At 32.3% G+C, this 12,319-nt stretch overlaps 1 long non-coding RNA gene across 2 annotated transcripts; it reads right to left on the reverse strand.

The window, feature by feature from the left end:
• Positions 1-217: 217 nt before the first annotated feature.
• LOC111888059 (uncharacterized) lies at positions 218-1,488 on the reverse strand. Of its 2 annotated transcripts, XR_002849023.3 has the most exons (6): positions 1,331-1,488; positions 1,130-1,230; positions 962-1,011; positions 816-857; positions 632-701; positions 218-495 (listed from the first exon to the last, which is right to left on the reverse strand). It is a non-coding gene; the product is annotated as an uncharacterized LOC111888059 (long non-coding RNA). The 2 variants fall into 2 exon arrangements; XR_002849024.3 differs by lacking the exon at positions 816-857.
• Between the last annotated feature and the right edge of the window lie 10,831 nt (positions 1,489-12,319).

Genomic DNA, 12,319 nt, shown 5'->3' on the forward strand with positions numbered 1-12,319 from the left:
CATCATCAGCTCAGGGGAAAATTTTGCGACGAAGTAAACTCAATTTCCAAGCTTTGAGAGCTTACGGATCCTAATTCCGACTTCTGATGATTTTTGTAGAAATTTTCTAAGATAGGGGCAGATTTGTCAAATTCACAAAACTTTCCACTTTTGGTTATTAAGTAGAGAGTGAGTCCTAATGGATAAGAAAGAACCGAAATTTGAATACAAAAACAAAGATTTCAAATGTATCAAACTTTACCTTATTAAAAAGTTGAAGAGGGAAAAGATGCAACAATAACAATAGGCTTGGAACATAATGCAAAGATGGGATCGTAGAGTATATTAACAATCAATACACTTTAACTTATTCAGGTTGATCTACTTTCCAAGTCATTACCATGTAATGGAAAAGTGCTGAACATTGAAGCAAGAGACAAAACTCAAATAGAAGGTCGAGTATGAGAGCACCATGATCACAACTTCTACCCCTTGTTCTTCATGGAATACTCGAGTCTTTGTGGCATATTACAACAAAAGAAAAGCCATAAAACAATTAGGCAGTAAAAAAATCATACAACACATGATATGCTAAAAAAATTATAAAGAAAATCAAAATTTATGTTTCTTTTTGATGGCTTGCAGGAAGTACCTCAAGCTTTTGAATCTGCTTCTTTTTTAGCTTTATGATTTTGCTTCATCGGCTTTCGTATTTTGCTATCCTATAAAAAATATAACATGTCAACTCTTTTATCCATAATTTTTTTAAAACATTATTAAAATAAAACACAACATGTCCTTTTTTGACATAACTTCAATCCAAATTCTTAGCTTACTTTTTATGAGGAAAAGTGGAAGTGTTTTGGGCTACCATGAATCTGTAGGGGTATTTAGGTAAGAGATTTTGATGGATATAACAGAAAATCTAAAGAAGATTTTGATTTATAAGAATTACATCAAAAAGTAGTATAAAGAAACGTACTGTTTGAGCATCTGCTTCTCTTCCTATTTAGGTAGACTTTCAAGACTCTCCTGCAATTACAAATATGAAATGAAAAGGGCCGAATAGTCAAATTTTGTATTTGCTAAATAACAAATGATCTAGCAAAGACAGTGAATTGTTAATAAGAAGTGTACAATGTGAACATACGTTTCACCTGAAGCCATACAATGAACTTTGACTTTTGTTCGTGGTAACAAATAGATAGATGATCATGGAATAATTTGTGAAGAGAATCGATACCCCATATCCTAATTTATGAATCAGGAATTCAAATTATGGATTTGCTTCAATATTTTCTAAACCCTATTAAGGATTTAAAGAATCAATAAAAACAAACAAAACACTTACCACATATTAGCTCCGGGAATTTGTAATAGTGCCCTTTTTCACCTAAATCGGTGCTAGATCATCCACCCTAAACCATTCTATTGAAGCAAAAATTAGAAAAATAAAAAACCAAATTCACACGAAGAGGAATGAAACAAAATCTCAAAAATTAGAAAAATAAAAAACCTGATTTTTAAAGGTATAATAAAATGTGCTGATGTGGCATGCCACGTCAGCAAACTGTCCAAGTTGGCATGCCACGGATGACCTGGTTAATAGGTAAAAAGGAATTAAACTGAATAAATTTCCTGGTTTTTTGAATTTTTTATTCAAAAAATAAATTTTAGGACTTTTTTGAAAATTTTGTTAAAATAAAAGGACTTTATTATAGTTATCCCGAGAATATACTATAAGTGATTTTTTACGGTTTCATATGTAAAAATGAAAATAAAAATTATATGAAACCATCAAACCGTAGCCCATCTCCTTAGACTATTTTTAGTTAATTTCAAAATTTTGGTTATTAAAAAATTAATAAAAAAATTGGCTAGATTTGTGATCCTCTCTAAAGAAAAAGAAAATTACAAGAATGACTCCAAATGTGGTCGCAACTTGCAAGATTAGAATAGAAATAGAACAAAAACAAATTTAACAACCCATCAAAGCTTTTTAAATAAAAGGACCGAAAGGGAACATAATATTATAATACAGTTATCCATTGTCTTCGCCTCTTCGGTACAAGTTGCATGATATGTTATATATTTTAATATGAAAGTTCTAATTCAAAATTTTTAAATTAACAGAGTAAAGTTGAGTATTTACTATTTAGGGTGAGATATACCTAGACATTACATTATAAATATTAAGAAAACGCTTTGATACGTGAGTATATGCATTGTAGCTAATAGTAAATATGCTTATGTACCATTTATAAGTATCTTGTTCCGTAAAGTTCAAGTTTAATCTTTTAATTTTGTATAGTAAACAGTGGCGAATCTAGAACCAAAATTAAAATGGTTCCTTATATTAATAAAACAGAAAAAAGTATGAAAATATAAGTCTTTTGGCAAAAATAAAATAGTTCCTTATGTTTTTTTGTAGATAATAGTTGTATTAAAAAAGAAAAAAAGGTAGGTCCTAAGACCTACCTTAGCAATGGGTAGCTACGCCCATGATAGTAAATGTTTCAATTTTCTTTACTTTGTAAGATCTTTTTTTTCACCCGTCTAATTTTTAAAATGTTACTTTCACTCTCTCAACTTTGAACGTTATAATATGTCACTCTTACCACTTCCATTTTATAAACTTACATGTTTATCCTCCGTAGTATATATAACTAATTTTCTTTAATAACTTTTATTTGTCAACTTAAAAGAAACTATTTTTTATTTGATTATGTTACATATGTGTCACAATAAATTAAAGGCGGTTAACGTTTGGACGTATTAAAATTCGAGTTTGTCTACGTTTCGACTTAATTTTTTTTTTTTATGTTTTGGTGTTTATTTTTATGTACGCTTCCTACGTATAAGTCGTCGAGTCATATATAATATAATTTGGTCATTTATGAAAAAGGAATGAGAAAATGAAGTTGTAACTTCATGGAAATAACCAATAAGAGTTTAAGTCACTTAGAGTATGGTAGATGAGTAAATTATAGAGAAAGAATACATGAGAATATGCATTTTTGGTCAAAAGGGTAAAAATGAGAATTTTATGCTTTTTGGCCCATGTTTGTGAATTGATAGATTAAGACTCGTATTAAGTCAGTGAGAAGTGACTAAATAGATGTATAAAATATGTTCCCACCTTCGCGAGTATATAAAGAACATCAAAAAACGGGTAAAAAACAAAGAAGATATGAGGGTTAGAAGTTGGGATGAAAATGTCCCAAAGCTGAAATGGAATCAGCAAAGGTAACTGCTGTCAAGCAGTTTCCGTGGCGCGAAAAGTGTATGTCGCGGCGTTGAAGGCATATAAGCGGCCATTTACATTGGGTCAAGTGGTCTCCATGGTGCGAAAAACAATTTCCACGGTGTGGACACGAGACATATTAAGAGTTGTTAAGCCCTTCATTCTCGTCATTTTGCACCCAAACATCTCCATAGCCAAGCTCTAGCAATTTTGAGGTTGGAGAAGGATCAAGAAGCGATGAATGGTGCATATGGCTTGTATTGAAGGTGGAAAGCTCATTTGGTAATAATTTTCTCCATGTTTGAGCTAATTAGGGCTAAATGGTGATTTTGATTAATTGAGCTAGTTATGATAGATAAGAGTAAGAAAGCTTGTTAGTAATGTTAGAGAGAATGTTTAAATGCTAAGAACAAGCTTTGTATGCGATTTCCATAGTGAAATCAATGTATAAGAAGTTATGGTTTGAAACCTTAACTTATGATATTATGTTAATTGATGCATTAAATGATAGAATCTGGTGAAGTGAGTATTATGGGATGCATAATTCATCAATTGAATGAGATTAAGAGATATAGAATGAAAAGATAGATTTAAGGATCCATTAAGTGGTTATGTTGACTCTTAAGAGTCAAAGCTCTTAATAGGATAAGACAAGTATTAAGACCTTGTATGTATCTATGATTAGGCATAAGAGCAAGAAAGATGGCTCCAAGATGCATCAATTAAGGAAAAGAACCAAAGTGGGACAGTTAGTCATCACTAACTAATAAGGTGAGTTATTACTCTCACTCACTCACTCACTCACTCACTCACTCTCTCTCTCTAGTTTATGTTTATTATATATATATATATATATATATATATATGTGTGTGTGTGTGTGTGTGTGTGTATGTTGGAGCTTGGGGCACTAAGTGAATGTCCCCAAGTAAAGAGATGAAGATAGGACCAATGAATCTGGGACCCAACTTGTTGTTGGGTTTTATACACTATAACACTCCTTTGGTATACATACAACCTAATGATTTGGATCTAAGTTTTCTCTAATTATACATGCAATAAAATCATTCAAATCCTGAAGCCAACAACTAGCATACAATTTGATATTTGAAACATAAAATCAAGTTAGATTAATACCTTTATATTGTAGCTTGAAGAATTTGACCTTTCAAGAGCTTAACACCTCAAGTGTGATGCCTCAAACAAGTCACAAACACCATGAACAATTGGAGGATAATGAGAGAGAGGCCATGAAGCACTAAAATCGGCTATGGCTCAACTGGGAATTATTAGACCAATTTTAGGTGCATTTGGGGTTACATTTACAGTGTGGAATTTCTAGGGTTTCAACTTGTAAACCCTAATTCACCCTTGGGCCTAGAATCTAATAATCCATATGATAAGCCCTTTAGACTAACTCTTAGTCCATTCTAATCAACAAGAATCATTAGCCCAAACTATATGTAATACTGATTTACCTAATTTGTCCCCGTTAATTTAATTAGTCTCTTTTGATCATTAAATTAATTCCAAATCAATTCTTGATCAATACTAATTAAATAATATGATTTTTCCATTAATATATTATACTTATAATATATTAATAAATCATAAATTACATCTTTCTCAAATATCCATCATATCAAATTGTTCTGGTGAAGGCAACCCGAAATGGACCACACTACTCTCGGGTCAAGTACATACCTATTATAGTTATGGACTTAGACACCTAATCCAACAGTCTCCCACTTGGATAAGTCTAATAACTATAACTTCAAGTACAACTTAAACACCGACTAGCAATCGTAGCTCTTAAAATCCGTTGTCAAACTCTGACGCGTCCATTAGATAAAGGATCATATATTCCTCCATTCTAGATATCGTATGGACATGAGACATGGATTATAATCATTCTATCTGTCCATGTGTTGTTTTCCGATTTCCGATTTATGACGATCGACAAATTGAACAAATCAAATCAATCCAGGCTTGGCCAAGCGCTTAGGGTTGTCATCACTAAATCATCGATGGGCCCACATATATCACTTTTATCCCTCTTAGGGTAAAAGGAACGGATAAAATTCGACTAATATGATTGCTCTATTTACTCATCAAATCACACACAATAATATGTTTTATAACACCAAGTTACTAGTGTGTTTACATATTATCAATGTGTAACCAACTTGTAAACTGCAACTATGTCTCCGCTTCAAGAATATAAGCTATTATCGTCTCACTAATCATTTGGGATTAAATCCATGAAGTGATTCAAATGAGCATGGTTTAATACAATACTCAAATCTTATTACAGGAGTACTCATGAATACTGTAGCAAACTTGTGTTATGTCTAACACTTAGACAATCTACAGACGGATTCATGACAATCTTACCTCAATACCTACTTCCAAAGTATGATGGATTGTGGATGGTTTGAATAATCTTATTATTCGGGAAGTCAAAACATGCGAAGTGAAACACAAGAATAATCGAATCCAATATGGCCTCAAAAATTTTGAATATATATAAAACACCTTTTATTTAATCACCATAATGATTGCACATTATTCATTGTATAATGTTTCGATTAATCAACTTAATACTTGAATTAAAACAATAGTTATCTCATGCTACAAGAATGCACACTATGTTTACCTATGGTCCTTTCTTTGTGAAATAGATCAATTGAAAACATTTCAATGATGCTCATTTCACAATTCCAAATCCTTTTTACTTAGTGTAAGAATACCTAATTCTTGCCACTATAAGAATGTGTTAGATTCTAAATTATCATGAAATGATCCTTTTGTAATGTCAAGGTACCAAAGTCACATAGACTTTGCCAATGATATTACAAAACTTTGCACTAGAGATTGATAACAAAACAATTCCAAGGAAGCGCAGTCTCGAATTCAAAGTACATTCCTTTGAACATCCTTTTTGCATAAAAGTTTCTAACTTTCTCATAGATTCTTAATATCCATCTCCCATTATGGAAACATTTCCATATATGCCATATGACAACTCATTATTAATAGAATCCTGTCTATTCACAATAATATCAATATGGTCCATCCATTACTATACTTCCAACTGTCCTTAAGCAATCAATCATTAGCGAACCTTAGATTGTCCTTGATAGTTGTTTAACCACTTTAGTCATATCCGGTTCTATCTCCGAAGCATGTGGGATACGATTCATAATGTCTTACATAAAGACATGATACCTGATCAGTCTTTTGCTATAATATTTCCATATATAGAATTTCCAATGTTGAAATATTTCAACATGGTATTCATATATATCCATGACTAAGTTTGATTAATACTTCAATCTAAACTTCTAGATTCGAAATAAAGTATAAGTATCATCTCCCTTACTATAGTGAAATAACTTTTCAACATTTGAAACTTTACAAATTAGAACTTTGTTTCCTGTAAATAGTATTGCTAACTCACAACACTTACCATAATAATTATGCTCCCACTAGCATAATAATTATTTTGTTACTAGCATAACATTTATGCTCCCACTAGCTTTGACATGTTTCCAAAATCAGTTGGACTTCTAGAAATCAATACTTTATTGACTTTCTTACCACAGTTCAGATTTCTGATATGAGATGCTTTGATAAGCCTTTATCTAAGCTCATACACCTTTTATTAGAAAGCTCATATGTGTGTCTAAACTATTCAGAACTTACAACAATAAGTTCCGAATGTTCAAACTATTTGCTATTTCTCACAATCCGAACTATGAAGAGGGATGTCGTAATCATAATTGAATTTGAGGACGCAATTAATTCAACTGCTATCTCCTTAAAATCTACTTAGTGAAAGTGTTTCCTCACAGTCATTTTCATGAATTAGAGAGAAACCTTATGACACTAAGATTTGATGGTATATGTGTTCCTATCCAAGTGAATCTGTCATTCCCAACCATTATCATAAGACAAGGTCTATGAAAAATTCAAACCTATATGGACTGAACTTGTTCAATCTTAATTTCTTGCCACATGGCAGCATAAGGGCCTACCATGTCTTCCAATTTGTTAAGCAGCTCATGTATATAGATCAAGGTCCTTCGCCTTATGAAAACAATTGAGAACTCATAGAACTAACATGCATAGCCAACTTTTTAACTGGAATGGGCACACAAACAAGAATATGTCAACACGATAGGCTACAAACCTCAAGTCGTGAGCTAGTGATACACAATAGGTTTATTCTTGATTAGTCCCTGAAAATTTTCAAGATCTATAAGACTCCCACTGACTTCTTGACATATAAGATTCTCTTGTTAAGAAACACTGCTTGACAAAACAAATATTCAAGAGTTAGTGCGGATTCTTATCAAGAATGACACTTCATATAATTGGTCTTAGTTGGTCTTTCTCTTAAATACATCACAACTACCAACTCTAAATGTGTTACAAACCTACTTAAGATATGTCACTCAAGGAACAATCTTGGAGTATGACTCTATGACTTGATTTTGTAACGAAGTATGACTCACCTTAATTGATTTAACCATTTCAATAATTCCCGATTCCTCTTCTTAGCCATACAAGTGCACTAAAGTGTCCTTAGAGGATCAATTGTGATATGGTTCTATAAACACTAAGAAGATCATAAAACACGATACTCAAGTACTTTCCTTTCCTTTCAGATTGGAGAAACTTTTATCTTTTTGCCTAACTTGATTCTTCTTATTCGTTCTGCCATTCAATAAAACTTTTTCAGTGATTCAGAATTACACTTAATCTTGTAAGCATAACCATATTTACTAAAATTTTAGTAAATCATGATAAATAATCTTATCTTTCTTTGTGGTGGACCTAACCAGTGCACAACCAAGTGTACCCGATCCCCTAGCCCTTCACTTGATTCACATATACACGTGAACAAGGAATTAGTCTTAATTTCCCGAAGACGAAAGTTTCCATTCATCATACAATACAAGTTGCATGATTCCAAGTTTCTGTCCAATTGAAACTTGGTGATGAGAATCTTTCCTTACTTGGTAAATTTAGACACTACCATAAACGAAAGAACCAAATCAACATCAATTTTCACAAATGCCATTGCAAGGAAATATAAAATAAGATAAAATCAAAAAAAAATTATTTACAAAATGCGGAAAATTTTTCCTTACAATGCAAGTACATATGAAAACTATGTTTCTAATTTATCCTTAGAAATCTATCATAACTACCAAGCAACATCACAAAACTCTGATCATCGAATCATGCGATCGAAATCCATTTCTTCGTGATCAGACTCAACCTGCTCTTTCTTTAAGCTTCCTTTCTCTTCTTCAATCCTGAAAAACATCCAAAATGTGATCTCATCACATCATGTATTATGAGTCTTCAAATAAGAACTTAATAGAGTTAGATAGCGGACTTACCTGAAGTAGAGTCAAACACTTTGACTTTAGCATCATTATGGTCTTTAAGGTGAATACAGCAGCTTCGCATCTAATGCCTATTCTCTTGGAAGTAGAAACAAACAGATTCTTTTGGAATGACACACAAGACTATCTTAGACTTAGTCTTTCCCTTTGCACATTTTTGGACTTCCAATGTTTCCATTGTCAATGTCCATGGAAGTTTGGGAACAAATCTTCCAATCAAATTTGCTTTACAGTGCGCCGAATCAGTGCTAATTCTGCAGTAATTAGCATATATGTAAGATCAATTAGGGTCACGTCGTGATCTATCATATAGCAGTTTTTAAGAAACTAACCATACGAATCGGGGGGTGACTGCAGAACCAAGTCAACAACAAACTTCCTCGAGACATCGACTCCCAACATTCCCAACCTGTCAATGTGTGACTTCATCTCTAAGACGTGTGCACACACAGGCCTTCCATTTTGGTGTTTGCTTGCCAATAGGGTTTGAGTGACCTTGAACTTTTCAAGTCGACGAACATGTAGGTCAGGGAGAATAATTGCAGGAGGTGGAGGAAGTGAAGTATGATTTCCATTTCCACGATCGAAATGTGGAACATCATCTTCGTGAGGGAAGCTATTATTCAAAAGATTTGGGAAGACCATAGTTGTCAGAACTAGACATTTACAAGGGATAAATTCAAGTTAATTGATTTAAGTCCTTAATATAACACCTAAATGAAATATTAAGGCTAGGACCCAACATAATAATTCACAATTCGGAAGAGGGACGCCATAATCCAATTGTAAACTATTTGTCGGTAGGTAAATGTACCAATTCCAGCACGAAAACGAAATTTTTAAACGAATTAAGTTTTAAATGAAACTCCAAGATCTTTTGAGATTCATTGAACTTTTCAATGGCATGTTTAATCTCGATTATGCCCTTCAAGTTTGTGACTTGGATATTGAGGATCACAAACAAGGTGTGAATAACCATGCAAATTAGCTTGGTACTCTCGATGTCATTAATCACCTAATCAATGTGCCGGTTAACCACACACGCTCCATTGATCAATGATAATTTACGAGAAACCCATTCCCATCCTTCATTAGTCCCATATTAGTGTGTCAGTTAACCACACATGCTCCACTAACGACTAATAAGGTGCAATGTGCAATTTCATGGGTTAGCATCAAATCCACATTTTTCCTAAAGTAACTAAGATTGCGAATTTATAAAAGATTTAGTTAGTTTATATTTCAGTATACTTTTAATGAGGATTTAAACGTCCTATCAACCCCGTTCGGCTAATGACCCTCCACTGGTCAAGGGTGCGGTGGGTAAGAATGGATACCCAATGGTGTCCATTTTACAGACAGCTTCCTTAAACACCCCTTATAGACCAGCTTCGTGAACGAGGCCTACTAACGGTAAGATTGACTTTTTACTTATACATACATAATATATTAAACTTTTAATTTTGTATAGTATAAGTGTGTATTTTAGACTTTTAAAATAGTAGGTGGTTTAATCTATTAATAAATTAAACTTTTAAATTTAATTAACTCTTAGATCGTGTGATTATGGATTTAATAATACTCTCTTAATTAAACATTTAATTAACTTAATAGAATCCATAAGAGTGTAATTGAACTATTAAAAAAACATCAAGGATCTAAATATAAAAAATCAAAATTAAAAACTATTTATTTAATTTTTAAGTTATGAACCCAAGAGTTGCACCTTTTGAAACCTTTCAATTACTAGAGTTAATGTTTCATAAAAGAGACCTTTTAAGTTCCAAAACTTAAGGGCAAGTTTTGTAACTCTTGAAAACTTTTGGTTTCCATAACTTATGAGTTTAATGTTCATGAATGAGAATTTTTATATTTCATAACTTGAGACAAGTTATGAAACTTTCTTCAAGAACCATTTAGATCAAATACAACTAATTAAATCGTCATATAATTTATTATTCATCATGTTGATCTAATCTAACTCATATAGCAAGGCAATTCAAATCAAATTACACAAACAATTAGTTTATCATATAATCTAGTAATTATTTTATAATTTGACAATTTACCTTTTAATTGGATGAAGATAATCATTACCTTATCATAAAAAACAATTATTTAGTAGTCAAAACAGTTTGTGGTAATGATTCTAATCCAAAACTTGGCCAAAAACTTGAAAAACTGCACACAAATGGTCCACCACGTCGTGGTAACTATGACGATGTCGTGGTCATCTGTCAGATTCAAAAAAACGATTTTCTTTTTCTTTGAACAATCAACCAATGCATCTATATAACAGAAAACACCCATGGCTATGATACCACACAAATTTATTCATTAACAAGTTTACGTATTAAGCAACCAAAATCCCTTTTTGTTTGTAAAAGTATGTGTTTTCCTTTTTGTGTAGGTGAATGTGACTAACAAACTATACCTAATATAGTTTAACATGAATGTTTTGCTATGATGTAAAACCTTTATAGTTATGATTTGTATTCCTTAGTGAAATAAAATGGCAATAAAATACTAAGTATACTTAACCCTAGTATTACGTAATTTGCTCGACATGTTACAAAGTGTGAATAACTCTTAAACTTGTTTTTGGTAGTTTTACTCTCTATTATCCCTATTTTAGAATATTTATAGAAAAATCATCGTAAGTCGAATACTAAGTCCATAAACTCTGAGAGTTTGGAAAGAGAGTCTAATATGTTCATAAAAATTCTTATAATTGTTGGTGGCCTCAAACCAGTGTGAAAACGTTCATTTTTACAGACTGGTCCGAATACGTTGCTGCAGTGACAGACAATTTTGTAAAAATCACTATAAATTGTAAAAAAATCGTATGGAGATGTGTAAGTAGACATTTTAAAGGTATAAACCTGAACTATTTTAATATTAAACATTTTTGAAAAATATTACGTTTAAGTTGGGTAAAACAGTTCGTGAACAGGTCACAACTTTTCTGTTGTAAGCTGTCAAGTTAAATTTCAAATATGTTTTGGTGTTTTAACTTGTATTCCCCCCCCCCCCCCCCCTGAAAACTAAAGAAAACTGGAAAATATAGGGTTATGAACTCACCTTGAGTGATTCTTGAAGAACGGAAGGTCGAAGATGAGGAGTATCAAGTCAATAACACTTGATGAACATGTGAAAGCTTAGATGATCCTAAGAACGATTATTTGGTGTTAAAATGTGTGTAGATGATTCAAGGATGTTATGAAAACATGGAATAACACTTGAGTTTAGATGGAATACTTACCAAAAGTGAAGTAGTAGCTCAAGAACACTAGCACAAAGTGGTGGGAAGTAGAGAGAAAAGAGCTTTCTTGAGGTGGTTTGAGAAGTGTGTAAGTGAAGGATTGATCAAAGTGAACAAAGAAATCATCCAGCGATTTCTTTATATAGAGGTTGCTGGAGCAAGTGGCAAGGTTGAAGGGATGTTTATATTGGTTTATGTGATGTGGATAGGGTTGGACTATTGAGAGGATGACACATGGAAGGCAAGTGGGCACACTTGACCCACTTGTGGGGTAAAATATTCTCTTAATATAAAATAATAATTTTTAATTAATAAATCATTGAGAAATAAATAAAATATGAGTTTTGGGGGTTTAAAATGGTAAAAATATGAAGTTGGTGATAAAATCCCGTAAAAAACGTCAAAAACTGGCTTAGGAA

Source organism: Lactuca sativa, chromosome 5 (genome assembly GCF_002870075.4).
Source record: "Lactuca sativa cultivar Salinas chromosome 5, Lsat_Salinas_v11, whole genome shotgun sequence".
Classification (NCBI taxonomy): domain Eukaryota; kingdom Viridiplantae; phylum Streptophyta; class Magnoliopsida; order Asterales; family Asteraceae; genus Lactuca; species Lactuca sativa.